We start from the raw sequence: 18,035 nt of genomic DNA on the forward strand, positions 1-18,035 counted from the left end.
TTTGTGGGTTAGATCGCGTAAATATATAAATGTGTCGTTAAAACCCACCACCACCCAACACAGCCAACTAGTCAGGGTTGTCACATAAACAGAACATGTCAATTCGTCACTAGTACAGCACACTAGTGTGTTGGAAAGCCCAGCCACAACATTTACAAACTGAGTACGACGTTTCGCCAGTAATTACAACTAGCTTCATCAGACGACAGACAGATTTGTGGAGAAGTCTTACTGTTTCGTTCCTTATATAGAGGCGTAGCTGTGTTGACCACCCTTCTGCGCTCTTGCACAATGTTGGGGGGGAGGGATTACTGAGGCAACGCAATTATGCATTTGCATCATTCGAGGCCTTTGAACTTGTCCTTCCTGTCTATTGTATTTACTAAAATATCCCTACCAACGGTAATCCCTATTGAAGTACGCTGCCCTTTGTAGGCATGCATTTGAATAATGTATTATTTAATGATTGCTTCCACGCAGCACTAAGACGGTAGCTATCCGAATGGTTAAAGTTATTTTGATTTCTTTCAATTTCGATATATTCCCGAATTAGTCCTGGCCAGTAGTAAATAGTTTGGCACAAAACTGCAACATTAACTTCAGTGAAGCAAAAGCCTTAACAGATTTCAGAGCAAATAAAGATATCCCAATTCTTGCTGCTGATAAGTGCCGATCGACTGTTGTGATGCCCCGTGAGGAATATGATAATAAAATCAAAGATTTTTTTCGATGAAGGTACCTACCGTAAAATTAAATGAAATCCACCAGCACCTTGGAACGTAAAACAACGGAAATCATTGTCAAGCCATAAATTCCCAAGGAAGAGCAATACCTGATCAAACCAAGGGCATGAAAACCACCAAGACTTTATGGGCTACCGATAATTCACAAACCTGATGTCCCATTGAGACCTATAGTTAGTACAATAGGCTCTGCCGCGTACAAGTTAGCACAATACGGAACAAAACAAATACAGCCCTACATCGGTAGGACCTCTTCGTTCATCAAAAACTTTGAACATCTCGTAAATATAATTAAAGTATTAAGCTTAATCCTAATGATATTCTTGTACGTTTTCATGTGACCTCTCTGTTCACGAGGGTTCCGGTCAACGAGTAAATTAAATTACTCGACACTCTGGTAACGAACAAATATATCCCGAGACTAGCTGAACAATGTGTAAAGAACACCTATTTCTTGTGGCAAGGTCACTTTTATAAACAAAAATGAAGGAACAGCAATGGGCTCTCCTTTGTCTCCTGTGATAGCGAATTTGGACATGGAATATTTTTTACAAAAGCAATATCTTCAAGCAGACTAAAACCATCTGCTTGGTTTAGATATGTGGATGACACATTTGTGGTCTGGCCACACGACTGAACGCATTTCTAAATTATCTCAACTCGCAAAACCAATCCATCCAGTTCACCATGGAAGTGGAAGCAGACAGAACTCCACCATTTCTGGATATTTTTGCTCGGACGGGTAGAAATGGGCGGGATTACTGAGGCAACGTCCATTTGTTTGCATCTGCAAGGAGCTGACCTTGTTGTTCATCTTCACATGGAAGCAGCGATTTCTGAGAAGAAGCTCGGTGGTGTTGACTTCTGAGCACGCCAGGACTTGTAACAGTTTTAGCAGAAATCCAGTGAGCCAGATGGTATCATGTGCTGCTGTGAGGTCCAGGAACACTGCACCTGTTTTACGACGTCGTTGGAAACCATTTTCAACAAACGTTGTCAATGCCGAGGCCTGGTCACATGTACTTCAGCTGTGGCGGAAACCAGCCAGGTCGACGTTCAAGATGTTGTTGCTAGTAGGTGAGATACGTTCTAGCACTAATTGCTCCAACAGTTTTAGACACATACTCAGAAGGGAGAAGGGCCAGTAATGGGCTGGCACATTGAGGTCGTTCCCTGCCTTTGGGAGTACGATGACAATGGCCCTGTGTTCTGGCACAATTTGGTTGAAGAAACCTGCTAGCCAGTCCTGTGCGTGAGATTCAAGGTGTTTCCATAGTTCAGGGGATATGTTGTCTAGACCAGGAGCTTTGCCAGGTTTCAGTTGTTAAAGTGCTGAATGTATATCGTCAGTGGTGAAAGGCTCATGATAGTGTTCTTTCTCACGATGCAGGTGTAGTGTCGTCTGTGCGTGCGGGTGGCGTGCGTCGCATACACAGTCAGCCGGAAACGAGGTGGTCGCAGGAGGCACTGCTCTTTCCTCTGTATTCGTTGTTGCCGAGCTCATGCCACAGATAATCTGCCCGTTGAACTTAACCGAAATGGGAATATTTTTCAGATCCCCAAAAAATAGTTGACAATTTTAACCTTCATTTTTCTGAAGCTGGTACCCTATTTGATAATGTATTGGGAGTCACTCCTGCTCATGCAAATTCCTACACCCCTATCCAAACATTAAGCGAATTTAGTTTTCAGCCAATCCACGAAAGTAATGTTCTGAAACAACTGTCCTACCTCAAAGGGTCCTCCTCTACCGGAGCAGATAGTATTCCCGTCTTTGCTCTACTAACTGTTAGTCACCTAATATACAAACCTATAGCCCATAATTTCAACCTGTCTATCAAAGAAGCATCAGTTCCTCTAGAATGGAAACATTCCTATGTTTGTCCACTTCACAAAGGGGGCCCTAAAGATGATCCAAATAACTACCGACCTATCTCAATTTTGTCCCCGTTGATCGAAATTTTTTGAAAAATGATTGAACTACCAAATTAGCAGTTTCCTGTCCGCCAACAATCTATTACATCTAAAACACTCTGGGTTCCGAAAAAAATACAGCACCACATCTGCTGCATTAGACTCTGTGAATCACATTTACAGTAGCCTTGATAATAAGCAGTACTGCGCCTGTCTTTTTCTTGACTTGTCCAAAGCTTTTGATACAGTAGACCACAACATCCTGCTTAGTAAAATAAGTTGCCTCGGTTTTTCCGAAAACACAGTAAAATGGTTAAAAAATTACCTCTTTTCTCACACCCAAACTGTATTCACAGATGGTTGGAGGTCAAACAGTGTTAAGATAACAAAAGGGGTTCCACAGGGTTCCATTCTCGGCCCCCTCTTGTTCTCTCTTTATGTAAATGACTTGGGCACTGAACTGGATTATTCCAGGGTAAATCTTTTTGCAGATGACACGGTACTGATTACTGCTGGCCGCTCTCCGGATGACGTGATTGCTAAGCTACAGAGTGATTTCAACAAACTACAACATCAGCTAGTTGCTCTTAAACTAGTCCTAAATCCTGCCAAACCAAGGTGCTATGTTTCTCACCAGGACTAAAGCGGGAAGTTATTTTCCCCCAATTACATTCCTTAAATAATGATTGAATAGAGCAAGTCAAGATCTATAAGTATCTTGGGGTCATCCTGGATTCAAAACTGAATTTTGAAGATCACATTGATTATATTGGGAAAAAGACAAAAATTAAAATTGGTTTTTTTGGAATTGATAAAAGCTACCATACTGCCTCTACTTGATTACTGTGACATCGTGTATAAATCAGCCCCAAGTACTGTACTGAAGAAGCTTGACTCAATGTACTCAATGTATCACTCGGCCTTAAGATTTGCATTGAACTGCCCATATAGGACTCACCACTGTGATCTCTACATTGGGTCAAACTTAACATCTCTGAATGTTCGACGGCTTGTGCACCAGATCTAATTTATTCATGATGTACTTACAAAAAAATCCGTAGATTACCTGCTGGATCTCCTCTCTGTTTTAAGGAACAAATTTGACCTAAGATCTACACTCATTTACCAGCTTCATATTCCCTATTGCCGTACATATACTGGAGGAAGGGCCTTTGCTATTGATGCCCCCAGGGTCTGGAATGCTGTTGCCAATAAATTGAAACTTGAGTCACTACCTATGAGATCTTCACTCAAAACTGCTCTAGAGGAGTTGTACACCCCTAGCTGCCAGTGCTATTCAGTGGCCTAAAATAAAATGTTTTGCTCCGGATGATTGCTACAAAGTATGACCTGTGTTTTGATTTAGTGTGCTGATCTTAAAGGTGCATTTAAAAATTATAATACTCCGATTGATGCTCCTGCTGTTGAGGAGTGACTCATGCAGCCAGCAATGGCTGCAGGGTTTTGGTAGTACATGTTGTTTATGCCATTTATTGTGAAAATTCCGTCAGTTCCTATGATCACTGTTTCATTGCTTTCATGGCTTTATTTTGGTGATTTCGAAAAGTGTATTGGTTTAGCCATGTTTGTTTGTTGTAGTACAGAGTTAGACTGATGGCCTTAATCTAAGTTGTCTTGTGGTTGTTGTTGGTTGTTTGACTTGCATCCCACTGGGATTTTTGCACACAGCGTTGGTGTACGGTGTTTTTTCTGCAATATTTTGCTGTCTTTTCTTGGATTTTCTGTTTGCACTCAGTCACAAATTCACTTTAAGATGTTTTTTTGTTCATGTTTTTGTTTTTTGTTTGTTGCGGTTGCACCCGATTCAAGAGCCGAATGGCTCACAGGGCTATACCTAATAAATGAACGTGAAATTGAACCACTTGGGCGCCCTCTCTCTCCCGACCCCGCTGCCGCACGACCCGGCCTAGACGCGACCCTGCCTACATTGCACCGACGGCGTCGACCGAGAGAGCCAACTACTATCCGCCTACGAAATGCACGGGCTAAGGCAGTAGAGACGAAGGAGGCGACGACGACAGCAATGACGAGACAAGTCCAACCCCATAATTGGCAGCCCAGAGCTCTCGCTCTCCACTGCTTATATTTCCCTCGGTGCGGCTTGGCTCCGCCCTAGCCACGTCTCCCTTCTCGAACCCTTTATATGGTTCCAGGGGCTTCCACACGAGGTTTATCATGAACCTTGCCCCAGTTCCTCCACCCTGCCAGCACACCCGTGTGTATGCTCAGCGGCGTGTGCGCTTAGTTCCTACCTGCAGTTGCTGCTGCTGTCCAACAGTCAGCGCTATGTCACTACACAGGTATTGCCACCACTCATGGTATACATGATGCTCAGGTTCCTTGACCTTGAATGGTTTTGACAACCTGTCCCAGTTGACTTGCAACTTCATTTTTTATAACCTGTGGGTGGTTGCACGCTGGCAGTCGCTGGGCAGCACTGAGCATGTGGACAAAGTGCCCAGGCCTTTCTGCTTGACTTAGATCAATCTGTGTTGGTGACTAGTTTCTGCCAAACCAGCACACCACATGATATCGAGGCTGTCAATCAGATGAGACAACACCTCCGAGTCACCAGACTGTTCATATTGTTAAAGTAGCTCGGCACACTCAGCATCAAAGCAAGGAGTATAGAGGGAATAAACACCACACCGGTATGGTCTTTGTTGCTGCGTTTGTTAGTTCCCCTATGAAGTAGGAGTGCTTCATCTTTTGAGATGGTGCTCAGGATGTAGACAATGCTACGCTCAACCGCTGCAGTGTAGTATGTCTTTAAAGCAGAGGTAGACTGGAGAAGCACTCCCATGACCCCTCAAATATATGTGAGAGGGAAAAGAGCTGGTCCTTTGTTCCATGACCCTGATGGAATCTGCATTGTTCCTCCTGAATCTGAGGCTCGACCACTACGCACAGCTTCCTCTCCAGGACTCTGGCTTTACCTGAGACGCTGAGGAGTGTGATCCCTCTGTAGTTGGAGCACACCTTCTGGTCTCCCTTTCTTAAAAATGGGGACCACGACCCCAGTTTGCCAATCCAGAGGTACTGTATTTGTCTTCCATGCAACATTGAAGAGGCGTGTTAAACATGACATTCCTGCACCGTTCAGTGCTTTGAGTAACTCTGGGCGAATCTTATCCACCCTACCAGCTTTGCTGCTGTGGAGGCCACTGCAGCGACTTCAGCAGCAATGATGGATCCGATCCCTCCAGCTGTTTCCACATCTTGATGATCTCCTTAGTTGAGTTCAATGTTACGCCATCGTTACTGAGAACAACCTGGGCCACGTTCTGTCGACCCCTCCTAAGGCTCCGGATGGTTTGCCAGAACATCTTTGAGCCTAATTTCGATTTACAGCTTTAAAGCTTTCGTGACTGCAAGGATTCATCTTCTTGGTTCTTTCGGTAAAGTCACATAGAGCCTGCCCGGTAGTCTCTGTCCATGGCCTCACCAAACTTCCCATGCCTGGGCTTTTGTTTCAGTGACTGCTACCACTGCCGCTCTCTTGGCAAGCCGGTACCACTCAATTGAGTCAGGATACCTTTTTTCGTGCGTAGCCCCGAAAGCATTCTTCAACTTGACAGCTTCCCTCACCACTGAATAGAAATACCAGCGAGTACTAGGGTGGCTGCCATAAAAGACACCAATTTCCTTCCAGCTACAGCATCGACAATTGAGGTCCCGAACATTGTCCACTCGAAATCAATGTCCATAACCTCCCTTGGAGTGTAGGGCAAGTTTTCCCGGAGGTAGAAGTTAAAATCTTTCGGCACTGGATCTTCTGCCAGAAAACCCACACTATTCGTTTGGGCCTTCCACATCTATCTGGTCGGTGCCCAAAGCATCGGATCCTACTTACCACCAGGTGGTGATCAGTTGACGGTTCTGCCTCCCTCTTCACCTGAGTGTCCAGAACATACGGCCTTAGGTCCAATAGTTCAATTATAGTGAGTCCAACTGAGTCGCAGGCGTTGTCTAGAAAGCAACACTATTAATTAAGCAACTTCAACACACACAATCTACACTCAGGTATCGAATGCACATATAACCATGCTACGGCAGAACTAGACACGGTTCGCTATCCTGGCCCGGACCACAAGCTGGATCCCGAACCGCATGGCGAGAGGCTTCTTCTCCCCGACGTGGATCTTCTTCACACCAGCACACGAAGAATCCCGAGCTCCTCACGGGGCCCCCGTTATATCCCCATCGGCTGGGGCTGGCTCCTCCCTTCGCCTTGCCCACCTTCCAGATCTCTTGAGCTCTTTCTCAAAGACTCCTGAGAGCTCTTTTAGACCACGTGACCACCCAGCGGCCCCCGTCTACTGGTGGCCCCCCTCCAATATCATCCGGTCACGTGTCAGCAGGTCAACCAGCGAATCATGCCCCAACATAATCCTGGTTGCTGACGCTCCCTCTCGCTCCCTCACCAGGAGCCTGCACCGCACACTGCTCGCGGTGCCTCCGCACTGACCTGCGCTCACTCAAACCCCACTAGGGCTGGTACTACGCCCCGTAAGCGGGCTACACATAATGTTAACACATTATCTGCTGTGGCTTCGTAAGCCCGGCACCACACAGTGACAATCGCAGTCACTACACAACTATAAAGTCAATCATTGACCTTCAGCCGAAGGTGCTCTGGTACCAAGTATATTTATGTGCATCCTTGTGTTCGAACATGGTGTTTGTTATTGACATTCTATCACTAGTACAGAATTCTAATAACATCTCACCGTTCAGGTTCAGATCAGGGAGCCCATTCCTCCCCATCATGCCCCTCCAGGTATCTTCATTGTTTCCCACGTGAGCATGGAAGTCGCCCAGTAAGACTATGGAGTCGGTAGGTGGCACTCTATCGAGCACTGCACTCATCGTCCCAAAGAAGGCCGAACACTCTGAACTGCTGTTTGGTACATAAGCACAGACAACAGTCAGAGTTTCTCTTTCTGGGACCCGAAGTCTCATTGAGGCGACCATCTTACCCACTGGGACAAACTCCAACTGAACACCACCCAGCTGGGGGCTTGTGAGTATCCCCACACCCGCCCGAGGCCTATGGTTCCAATGCCAATGCTGTGTGTGGAGGTGAAACCGAATATATCAAGTCGATACCTTTCCACCTCCTCCACCAGCTCCAGTTCCTTCCCACGCAGTGATCTGACATTCCATGTCCCAATTACTAGTGTCCATTGCCAAGGTCCAGTCTATCTGAGACCATCCCTATCTCTGCCACACTGGCATTGCACCCACTCCTCACCCTTCGTCCTGCGGATGGTGGGCCCACAGGACGTCGCCACGTAGCCATTTCGGGCTGGGCTCGACCGGGTTACGTGGGACACCCGTCCACCAGGCTTGTCAGCGAACACCACCCGTAGACCTGGCTACAGAGGGGGGGGGGGGGGGGGTTCCTGGTATACCTTGTCCGAGCAAGTTTCTCTGAATTTTATATTTCAAAAGCATTCACAAGGGCCGTTGTTTGGACCGTTATTTGTCTGGAACCTCTCCCCAGACCTGTTCACCAAGGGAAACCCGACCAGAAGTACAAGACTCCAGGCAACATAGGTCTGAGGGTAATTGGAACACACAAACCCCACGATAAGGTTACGATCCTTCGGTGGGATTTGTGTACATTGCAATCAGTATAAAGACCAATGCATACAGTATAAGTGCGAATGCGTACAAGATCACAGACAACAGCGGGCATGGCACGGCTCGATGCTAACCAGTTCATATTTCACGTATTTTGGGTCAATTATATGGATGACTATCTCGGCCTCGCCGTGCGCTGCGTTGCACCACTAGTCGAGTAGATAACCATGTGTTCAATAAACCCTCGGAGCCAGGATGATCGTCCAACTCCGATCGTCATTTATTGATTGTAACAGGTAAAACTGGTGAGAAAACACAGATAGAGTATCTGTTATAATTCGGAAACACCCACACAATAAACACCACAGCATCAGAACATTGTCTCAGATAACAATAGATCCTGGAAGGACCAGGCCCCCACATTACCACTGAACAACTAGACAAAGGCACAAGCTGGTGCGTTGCATACAGGCACATAGTGTATTCATCCCACTGCACCCCAAATGTACAGCATTACACTTAACACTAAATTGTGGATGAGATACTTCGTCATCACTCTCAGGATCGCAACATAGGCACAAGTCTGACTCGACCTACTAAATCACAAGTAACATCCACAATAAGGAAAGTCACAGGCTTCGTTACTAACTAGGCCTCGTATTTACTACAACAACTTAACGGCACCATAAAGGCATTTACATTGCTATAACGGTCATTCCAACATTACAACAGCATTTCCAATATTATAGGAATATAAACAACTTACAGATAATGCTTTTTAAGCTCCCACAATGGACAAGTGCGGCTGTGGTCTCACTGAGATGCGATGCGTGCCGCCATCTTGACTTAACTGTGTAATGGCTGACGCCCGCGTGGTACAGTGGAAATCTAACATCGTCACTTCCTGGTCACGTGACCAACATTAGCATCAAAAAACAGGAACTTCCTGTGAATGTACGCTCCCCATCTGCCGTGAGGCAAGACACTCCCCGTCTGGTATCTAGGAGATACCACCATTTATTTCCTATCTCATAAACAAGTGTATAACAACTTCAACGGGTCGACTTATTTGTCCATATCTTTGCGAGAGCGAAGTAGTACTATCTCGACTATGGGCCTGATGAAAGTTCTTGCGACTCCTTGCTTCACAATCATAACCTCGACCTTTCGAACTTTTCCATCGGCACTTGGAATCGACTTGAGGATGCAGCCCATTGGCCACTCATTCCGTTTGGCTTGGTTGTCCTTCAGTAGGACGAGGTCGCCTTCTTGGATGTCTGGTCTATTAGACTGCCACTTGTTGCGCACTTGGAGTGTCGTAAGGTACTCGTTTTTCCAGCGACGCCAGAATGTGTTCGCGAAGCTCTGCACTTGTCTCCATTGACGTCTGTAGAGGTCTGCAGTGCTGGCCTCCTCGGTGGGTGCTGTGAGCACATCTGTCTTCTGGGTAAGAAGTGTAGCAGGAGTCAAGATGAATGGTGACTCCGGGTCGGTTGAGACGGGGATCAGGGGTCTTGAGTTAATTATGGCTGAGACCTCGGCCATGAGAGTGGTCAAGACCTCGTGAGAGAGCCGTGTGGACCCGACATCACATAGCATGGAGTCGAGAATGCGTCGAGCAATCCCGATCATGCGTTCCCAGGCTCCACCCATGTGCGAAGAGTGGGGAGGATTGAAGATCCATGTGCAGCCTTGGTCACTAAGGTATTTCCTGACAGAATAATCTTCGACATTCTCCGTATTGATCTTAAGCTCTTTACATGCTCCTATGAAATTGGTTCCACAATCAGAACGGAGTTGCTTGGCTGGCCCTCTGATGGCGAAGAACCTCCGGAGTGCATTTATAAAGCTCGAAGAGTCCATGGACTCGATGACTTCGATGTGCACTGCTCGTGTACTCATACAGGTGAATAGCACTGCCCAACGTTTGCTGTTCGCGAGCCCTCCTCTTGTGCGGCGGGAGATGACTGTCCACGGTCCGAACACGTCAATCCCTACAGAGGTGAAGGGAGGTTCCACACTGAGTCGATCGGCTGGGAGGTCTGCCATTTTCTGTTCTTCCTGTTTTCCACGTAGCTTGCGACACCGGATACACTTGTGGATTGTGCTGGCGATGCACCTCTTTGCTCCAACGATCCACAGCCCTGCAGATCGGATTGCTCCTTCTGTGAAGTGCCGACCTTGGTGCTTGACCTTCTCGTGGTAGTGGCGCACGAGTAAGATTGCGATGTGGCTCTGGCTTGGGATTATGAGGGGGTTTTGTTCATTCTCATCTAATTTTGCATTCCCTAGCCGACCACCGATCCTGAGCAAGTCGTCTTTGTCCATCCCAGGGTTTAGCTTCCTGAGGGTGCTGACCCTAGGAAGGTCTTCTCCCTTGTTGATGGCCTTGATCTCACTTGCATAAGCTGTCTGTTGCACACAGAGGAAGATTGATTTCCTTGCTCTGGAAAGCTCGTCTTCAGTGCGTGGCACTGTGCAGTAATGCCATCCATTGCAGCTACCAGTGGTGCCTCTCATCGGGCGATGGAAGCAGTCTGCGATATGCGTTAAATGTGCTATCGCTCGCACGAGCGTCGTCCATTTCGAGAAATGTTCAAAATGGTGTGGACTCAGTGGACTTCTCGGTCGCACATTTGTTACGAAAGTTGTCACTAGAGGACGAATCTCCTTGTCGGACTCGGGCTCTAAGAGTCCAAAGGTCTCCTTGGTAGTACATGGGCCAACGTCACGTCGTAACATGAACGCTGGACCCGTCAGCCAGATAGTTTGATTCAGCAGAGATGCAGGGACGGACCTAGTTGCGAGATCTGCTGGATTCTGGTCAGTTGGAACGTAATTCCATTGCTCCAGCTGCGTCGATCTCCTGATGCGCTCCACCCGGTTGCTGATGTAGGTGTAGAACCTTCTGGTTTGGTTGTTTATGTAGCCTAGTACGACCTTACTATCCGTGTAGAACTTGACCGCGTCCAGTTTGACGTCAAATTCGTCTAAGATCAGTTCCGCCACCTCCGTAGCAAGAACCGCTCCACACAGCTCAAGCCTTGCCATGGAACTCCTTCCAGGATTCCCACTCGGACGACAGCTCCGGGTCTAGGAACGAAAAGGCCACGGCCACAGCAACCACCGCCACGACCACCAGCAGAGCGACGAGCAGCGGCTTCGTCTTTGGCTTCCTCTTGTCAGTGAGGACTGGCTTGGAGAAACGTGGAGGAACAAAATCCAGCAAAGATGGTGGATGTACGTGCAAAGTTGTGGTGGTTTCTTCGTAAGTCTGCACGGTACAGCCTTGACTTCTCTCGCCGAGTTCCTCTTTCAGCGTGAAGTGGTTGGGGCACGGTTTGAAGAGCGACGTGCGTCCATTCGTGAGCACACTCGTTCTGAATGTGCTAATGTGGTCTGGTTTGTGTATTCCCTTCAGACAAACGTCACCTACGATGACCCATCCTAGGTCGAGTCTCTGGGCATAGGGAGCGTCGTGAGGTCCATTGCGTTGGTTACGAACCTTGTGGACTCTCAGCATGGCCCTGCCGAGCAGAAGTAAAATCTGTGCCGCGTGATCCAATGGCGGGATGAACTCTGCTATGGGTTTCAGGTGTGGGTGGTGACGTGCAACTTCGGGCGTGGGAATCTCACTCCTGTCGTCCGGTATCTCGTTGCACTGTCACCGTAGGAAGGGCTAGCTTCATGGTGCTATCTATGGTTTCCACCATGAGGCCGCTCGCTCTTCTTCCCGCTGTCTCCATCAGTCCTGAGCATGTTCTGAGCGTGTATGGAAAGGAATTCCCACCTACACTTAGCTGATCAAAGAACTCTGACCTTGCCAAAGACCTGTTGCTCTGGTCGTCCATTATGGCGAACATCCTTACTGCCCTTTCAGGATGTCCTTTGGGATAGACTCGGACGAGGCATATCTTTGAGCAAGACCTTCCTTTGAAGCCTTCTCCACAGACTTCTGTGCATTTGGTTGTGATTGACGAAGTGAGTGCGGCGGTCTCGCCTTGCTCCCCGCCGTGCTCTGCTTCGGGATCGGAAGCCTTAGTGCTACTGGGTTTCGAGTAAAATGTGTGCAGAGCAGTTGTGTGTTTGTCGCTGCCACATGCCTCGCACTTGATATCTGCCTTGCAATTCCTTGCAAGGTGGCTTGTAGAAGCACAGCATTTGAAGCACACTCCAAAGTCTTTCAGCATGTTCTTCCGCTCTTCCAATGGCTTCCTCCTGAACTCACGGCATTTCTGGAGGGAGTGAGGTTTATCATGCAATAGGCATTGCTTCTCTGGATCCTCTATCTTTTTCTTTGTGGTGGTTGCCTGGACAGAGTTTGCGAATGTCGTAGGAGAGACCTCAGTCTTGTGTACGGAAATTGGCACTCTCGCTGTTCCTCGTTTCGCCGTTGTCCTTTCCATTTTTGGGAGATCTGGACTGGAAATCCCCGTGGTGCCAAACATGAAACTCGGGTCATTTCTAGTCTTAGCCAGGTTGCGGATAAACTTTGAGAAAAAAGAGAATGGGGGGAATGCAACCTGATGCTCTGACTTGTATCTTGAACCCGCTGTTCTCCATTTTTCCTGCACGTCAAATGGCAATTTCTCTACGATGGGGTTCACGCCATGGTAGGTATTCAAGAAAATGAGACCTGGTAAGTAGGGATCAGCCTGGGCTGATTCAAGTTCCATCAAAAGATCTCCAAGCTCCCGTAACCTTTTATTGTCTCGACCAGAGATTTTTGGAAAGTTCTGCAACTTCTTGAAGAGAGCCTTCTCAATGGTTTCTGGGCTACCATAGCACTCCTCGAGCCTCTCCCACACCGCATGCAGGCTTGAGGCGGGATCGTCAATGTTTGCTGACCGGATCCTCTTTGCGTACTCTGCAGATTCATTTCCTAACCATTTCACCAACAGGTCGAGTTCTTCACTTGCAGAGATGTCTGCATTTCGGATTGCATTCCTGAAGGTAGATCTCCAGGCTCGATAGTTCTCAGAGTGGTCATCAAACTTAACGAGTCCTGTGTTGATTAGTTCGCGGTGAGCCAGGTACCTAGCAAAGTCTCCTAGTCCTGCTGATCCAGGGTGTGTCCATACTGGCGCTTGTGAGGTGGCATTATTGGCTGTATTGCCTAGCATGCCGTCATTTGCGATGGCGTTGGACTGTGGGCCCAAAGGGTTTCGATCACGTTGGTTGGATCCCCTTATGTGACTGTCTGGAATGTGGGTCTGACTTGGTGCATCCACGTCTGACCCCACGTGCGCGACGCTGAGTTGGCGACTAACTGCCAGAGCGGGATATGCATTTCCACCATTCCTGTAGACAGCATTCATGTTCATTCGGAGTGGAGATGGCAATGCCTGAACGTCCACCCTTTGTTCAGTATGGTTTGGTGGAGGAGCATTGATGCATTGTTCAGACCAGTCCAAAATATTTTTTCTGGTGAGTTGATCACAGTCCTTGACAGGTATCTGCGTGCCAAACTCACTCCAATTCTCTTCCTTATCCAGGTTGGCTGCTGCCTCGAGCACCTCTGCCTGGGCCATTGCAGCAGCTGCTTCCCTTTTGAGTTGTAGGGTGCTTAACTTAGCATCCAGCTCAATGTTCTTCCGTGCAGCAGTAGCCACTAATATACTCTCTTGCTCTCGTGCGGCAGCAGTTGCTAATATACTTTCTTGCTCTGCTTTCCTCCGTGCGGCAGCAGTTGCTATGCTTGCTTTTTCTTGTATGTGGGCCTTTTCAATTAGCATGGCTTCCTCTTCAGCCATGTAGGCAATACGGGCGTTTGCAGCTTCTGCTGCTGCGCGTGCCTGAGCTGCTGCCATACTAGTAGATGATGTCTTTGAGTGTGCTGAGGCTTTAGATTTTGTGGTGGACCTGGATGAGACAGAGTGCTGAGATCGTGTCTCTCTTAAGCCCTCCACACGGTCCATTACATCTTGTATCACTGCCTGCACATTATCATCGAGCAGTTCGAGGAAGTGCTCTTGTCTGCGCACTCCCTCAATGCCCTCATCTGTTTTCACCTTCATCAGGAGCGAGATGTATTTAGTTGCCAGGAGCATGTAGCTTGAGCTGCTCACATTCACTCGCTGGATGGCCCGCTGAATTGAGGCCACTGTGTCTGAGGCGTTTGAAGCTTCAGATGAATCTGCTTCAACCCGGTTCCATGCCCGTTGTATCCTGGCATCAAGTTCCTGTTTCTCAGCCTCATAGCTTTCCAAGGCCCGTTGCGTCAACCTGACCTCCCTCTGGGGCCTTGAACTCCCTTGGTCCTCTTGAGGCAGGATGGGAGATCCTGGATTGCTTGGTTCACCTTCTTCAGCATCTCTCCCTGCTGAACTGTGGCTTTCCATGCTGCGATGCTTGCAGCATGATTTTAATGTAGACTCGTTGCAGAGCTCCTTGCTTGTTGCAGGCTGACTGCAGGGCTGGCTGCAGGGCTGGCTGCAGAGCTGGCTGCAGAGCTGACTGCAGAGCTGGCTGCAGAGCTGGCTGCAGAGCTGGCTGCAGGGCTGGCTGCAGGGCTGGCTGCAGGGCTGGCTGCAGAGCTGACTGCAGAGCTGGCTGCAGGACTTCTTGGGAGCTTTAAGAAGAGTATCTTTTTACTATCTCGGCCTCGCCGTGCGCTGCGTTGCACCGCTAGTCGAGTAGATAACCATGTGTTCAATAAACCCTCGGAGCCAGGATGACCGTCCAACTCCGATCGTCATTTATTGATTGTAACAGGTAAAACTGGTGAGAAAACACAGATACATCATCTGTTATAATTCGGAAACACCCACACAATGAACACCACAGCATCAGAACATTGTCTCAGATAACAATAGATCCTGGAAGGACCAGGCCTCCACATTACCCCTGAACAACTAGACAAAGGCACAAGCTGGTGCGTTGCATACAGGCACATAGTGTATTCATCCCACTGCACCCCAAATGTACAGCATTACACTTAACACTAAATTGTGGATGAGATACTTCGTCATCACTCTCAGGATCGCAACATAGGCACAAGTCTGACTCGACCTACTAAATCACAAGTAACATCCACAATAAGGAAAGTCACAGGCTTCGTTACTAACTAGGCCCCGTATTTACTACAACAACTTAACGGCACCATAAAGGCATTTACATTGCTATAACGGTCATTCCAACATTACAACAGCATTTCCAATATTATAGGAATATAAACAACTTACAGATAATGCTTTTTAAGCTCCCACAATGGACAAGTGCGGCTGTGGTCTCACTGAGATGCGATGCGTGCCGCCATCTTGACTTATCTGTGTAATGGCTGACGCCCGCGTGGTACAGTGGAAATCTAACATCGTCACTTCCTGGTCACGTGACCAACATTAGCATAAAAAAACAGGAACTTCCTGTGAACGTACGCTCCCCATCTGCCGTGAGGCCAGACAATGACAATGTAAAAATCAGAAAGCCAAGTGGTAGATTGACAATGAGAAGTTCAAAGTTCTTCCACGTTATTTTTTGTACTCTGATAGTTTTACCTTCTACTAACAATGCAACTAATCGTGTATATGCTCAATATTTTTTTTATCAACTAGATGAACATGCAAACCTCATCAAGGAATTTGATCCACCCCTGGATTCTGGTGAAATGATCGTCATAGATGGTAAGACATATGTTTTATCATCTCTCTCGACTTCTGAAAAAATCGATTACAATACCTGAAAGGGAAGAGTTCTTTAACATGCTGCCATGGCCCAGAGGTCACATGGGGTCATGGGAATTGCAAATTTTAAGAATGAAATCTTGGAAGTGGCTGTATAAAAACGTGATATGTATTTCCTTTCAAAATTTCCGTGGCAGAAATGGTGGTGCAGGGTGAGATGATGCTGTCCCTATGCATACTGTGCACCCCATATTTAGATATATATTATTATTTCTATCCAAATAGATCAAACATGTCAAAAACTTTAATTAGCGTTTTTTCCCTTATACGGCTATTTAAAAACTACTGCAAACAATGTGAAACACATTGGCTATGCGACAGCCGTGCACTATGATAATGGAATGGATACTGAACACCCGAGCGATGCACTAATAAATTTGGTTTTTACTTGTTTTTCACAGCCGTTTTCGATTACAACGACGAACTATACATCTTTATGGAGTTCGAGTCCGCGACAGCTACACCTCTGATCAACGGATCCCAGCTCGAATTAGTGATTGATATGACCATCGATATGTCCATAAGATTGTGCCTGGACAACCTGTGCCCGTTAAACTCCTCGTACACCCTGAAACCCACGACGGTGGCCCAACAGACGATCAAAATATACAAGACGCCCACCTTAATCATTTTCAAAATGTTTGAGCAGATTTTACAATTTCCCTGCCTTAATACCAGTCTCATTCATCGTTTAATGCTGGGCAGAGGATTACAAACAACCCGCATTAAGTTCCCTCCACAAGGTATCGTAGCCTCTTTGCACCATGCAGTATGAGCGTCTGACCACAGTGTAGTGTGTGTTTACAGTTGTAGCGGTCATTTGCTCTCAATGTTTAAAAACCCATGCATTTCACAAGCGAGTCACATGTCCTCCATGTCGCTTACAAATCTGCTCATTGTCCCGTGTTTCAAGCTGTTTGTGCTTCATATTTTTTCACCTGTTTGTGCATGATTGTGTAAAATGTGATTCTACATAGATCTCCCCATATCTAACCCTTTCGCAGACCTGCATGAATCTCAGTCCCCAGTGTGTCGGATATGCGATGGGGTGTTGTACTGTACATGTTTTGCAAACGCGACACACATCATATTTTACGATATATGCATTATAATCTGGTTACACAGGAAACCCCACTCTACATTTTAATATTTAGCCAAATTGATTTGTTTTCAAAGTTGAGATCTCTCTGTTCATCGTCGAGCTCACATATGAATGACCTCAAGGTCCATTGCACCACCTCATCACCCTGCTGGTGAGTACCCAAGCAAGCAGCATCTTGGAATGATCCACCAACCTTGCTATTTTGATCCAACAAAGTCGTCAATGGCAGCACAAGGCATAGGCACATTGAGCATCATGCCTGGGGCCAAAGCAGTTTAAGCAACCCCAGATTCATTTAAATTTTTAATCAACATAAAGGGTCATTTTATTTCCCTGCTCTGTGCCGCTCATCTCTCTTTTCAGTCCATCCCCGTGTTTTTCTACATCTCCTCTATCATTTCGCTAGCTGACCAGTATCACCCCTGAAAAATATGCATTATTTCCACGATGCACAGCAATTGGAACGCTTCTCTAGCTTGTATCGCTCATTCACCTGCATACTCATATAATTTTCCCCTTGAAAATTTACAGGAATTTTACTTTTACAAACATGTGAATTTGCCTTCCAAAATTCTCAATATTTCAACAGGTTGTTGAATGAAGTGTAGGGAAATACGCGGAGCATCGGAAATGTTCTTTAAAATGTCATCTTGATGCACTACTTCAGTCCGATATCAAACCCCATATCCACCTCAACCGATGAACATTGGCAGAGACTTCACATGTTTTATCTCCCAGCTTTATGCAATGACAACTCGAGGATAGTATCTCATATATTCCTCACAGTCCCTGTTTGTTCCTTTTTAATTCGGCCATAAGTTAAACCTTTTCTTCTGTACCTCTTCACTCCACCTCCACATTTCTTTCTGGATAAGGTTTCTCTCGAGATTCGCCCACCATCGTTTTTGCACAGCTACTCGTGCAGTCAGCGATTTCCTCCCACAATTATTAAGCATCGTTCTACTAAACCTCTCTTAAGATTCTCAA

The sequence above is a fragment of the Lampetra planeri genome, chromosome 60, assembly GCF_965212315.1.
Source record: "Lampetra planeri chromosome 60, kcLamPlan1.2.h2, whole genome shotgun sequence".
In the NCBI taxonomy this organism is placed as follows: domain Eukaryota; kingdom Metazoa; phylum Chordata; class Hyperoartia; order Petromyzontiformes; family Petromyzontidae; genus Lampetra; species Lampetra planeri.